General features: G+C 44.4%; 1 long non-coding RNA gene across 1 annotated transcript; it reads left to right on the top strand.

Annotated features, from left to right (window-relative positions):
- The first annotated feature begins 1,532 nt into the window (after positions 1–1,532).
- Positions 1,533–2,094, top strand: LOC135396058 (uncharacterized). Its single transcript, XR_010423276.1, has 3 exons — positions 1,533–1,565; positions 1,631–1,763; positions 1,933–2,094. It is a non-coding gene; the product is annotated as an uncharacterized LOC135396058 (long non-coding RNA).
- The last annotated feature ends 398 nt before the right edge of the window (positions 2,095–2,492 follow it).

Below are 2,492 nucleotides of genomic sequence, written 5' to 3'. Positions count from 1 at the left end.
TTGGCTCCTCTTGGCTTGTTTGCTGGCTCGCAGTTTCGCAATCGCCAGCAATCACAACTCGTCAGGCTGAAAGCCAAATCGAGAGTCGTGTACGTGTGGGCACCTTTCTCCGCGTCTTAATTTGATCATCTTTTTACTCCGGCTAGTCAGTACACACAACCTCATCTAAGTTGTCACTTTGTGAGAGATGCAGCGTGAGTGAATTGTGAGAATGCCGTGCTTCTCGCAGTACGAGCAGGTACGCTACTAAGAAAGATGTTTCGTGCCAGGTTCCCAGTTGATATTGTGCGTGATTGAGTGGTACGAGACCAGTAGTTGAGTGCTCTGAACTTATCAAGGCAACTGTCGTGTGTGCACGAAGCATTTTGCATCAGAATGTTACGAGGTCGTTCACTTGACGGCCGATTTGGACTGTAAAAGTCGCTGGAAAGGGATGCGGCACCTGCCTCGTTCGACGACAACAAAGAGGAGAGGATAGCAACAAAGGACCAAAGTTGCGGGTAAGTGTCTGCACGAACTTGCACTATGGCTTGCACACAATGTAAACATGTGAATGACAAATATGGGACTGCTAAACCTTATAATCCGCGGTTGTATGTAAAACTATGCAGTTTCTCAGAGAAGCTGGTTGAGAAATTACATGAGTTTGGAGAAGTCTGAGCTTGGGCACAGGGAAGACAAAACAGTCACAGCAGCTGAAATCAGCAACAACTTAGGAGTTCCTGTTTTGAGACACTCTGTGTCTGTCTGGACTTCTGTGTGATCACATTCAGCCATTTCCCAACCATGGAACCACACCATATCCTGCATACATGGTAGCATATTGTTGTTCCTCTTTAAAAGCCGGGCTGTGTCTGTGAGTGCCGTGTATTCAAGTTGTAATGTAAAGTTATTACGTGCCAGAAATTCCATTCTGTCCTTCTATACTAATGAAGTTGATTCCAGCAACTGAGTACCTTGACCAGTAAGGGATGACGATCAGCATGCTCGTCACAGATTATCAGAAATAGGTGAAGTCATGAGAAAGGCTCATCTACCTGTGAATCATCGTTTTGACACATGGCACATTGCAAGAGGGCCACATTTGCTTTGTAGCACACAGTTATAACACATATGTATGCTGTCCATTGGTTGACAACATATTTCCTATGAGAAGGGGTATAGCTGGGGGCAAGCTATGCTGTCAACATTGTTGATCACATTTTGTAGCTCTTAAATATGTAGGTGCTTTTTTGCACTTTTCCTAACAATATTAGCCCTAACAGGTATCATTATAATTTCTGCTTCTCCTTTCTCAGGCCCCAGGAAAGAGGTACATACAGCAGCACTGGTGAAGCAACGTCTGGTGCTACAATAATGGTGCCACAGTATCGTGAACATGTACATGTGTGCACACATGGACAACCAATGATAATGGCAACCTGTTTCCGGTAAAATGGCTCACGATACTCTGGCATGTCATGGATATTTGGATCATAACGTTGCTTCACATATTCATGAGCATCACAGTCACCATGCAAGATGTGCAGATCAAGACATTGGGAAGCTGCTTTGGCCCCACGAAGGTGATTTACAGTATTTCAAGCTAGCAGCGATTACTAAGCAACTGTCCTGCATTCCTCACTTACAGGAACTGGAACATTCGAAGTGTTGTAGGGGATAGTGGGTGTACTTCCCCTTCTGAAGGACATCCCGCCATTGTGTGCACTAAAAGTTTCCTTGTCTCAGTGCTGTTACTCGGTCATGTATCAAAGTATGTCATGGTGAGTAGGTCATGTATCACTTCCACCTTATCTGTGTGCCACATATTGTATCTACACAAAAGGAATGTGTGTGAGAAAACTACTGAAACAGAGAATTGCATTGCTTCTTTACTGCACAAGCCTGTTCTGTCTGTTTTAGGAATTCTAATAATGCTAATTTTCATGTCAGGTTATGTCCAGGGGCTTTCTGGTGCTCTGCTCGATCTCTGTGGACGATAGCTGTTCATGAGCCCCCGAACAGAAGGAAGAGACTACACAAGGGGGGCTCACCGCAAGAGTTACAGTGAATGAGTAAACGCTAACAACTCTGCAAGGCATTAAATGCAAGTCGACAGCAGAGGGGCTTCGGCGAACATGTACAAACAGTCGCATACCTAGGAGTTTTAGTTTTTGGCATTTCATTCGCCATTAATCGGTGGCTTCTGTAGAAGCGTAGGGGATGGGGAAACAAACACAAGATTTTGGAGCACACAGTAAATGGTACTCCATGTTCCTTAGTCATTTTTACTACATGAAGTGCCAGGGAAAAATCAAAGGGGTTGGGACGCTTTCATAGACGTGGTTTGTTACACCTTGGGTGTGTCATGCATTGCGCTCCATAATGCTGAACAATCTGTTTTTTTTTTTTTTTTATGTGTCATACTTCGTGAGATAAAAGCTCTCGAACAGATGCCTGACTAACGCACGAATGTCAAGGACCTCAGAAATACAGCCAATTCCACTGATAGC

This window comes from Ornithodoros turicata, chromosome 5 (assembly GCF_037126465.1).
Source record: "Ornithodoros turicata isolate Travis chromosome 5, ASM3712646v1, whole genome shotgun sequence".
In the NCBI taxonomy this organism is placed as follows: Eukaryota; Metazoa; Arthropoda; class Arachnida; order Ixodida; family Argasidae; genus Ornithodoros; species Ornithodoros turicata.
Note: the sequence above shows the minus strand (reverse complement) of the source record. Positions and strands in the feature narration are given on the sequence as shown.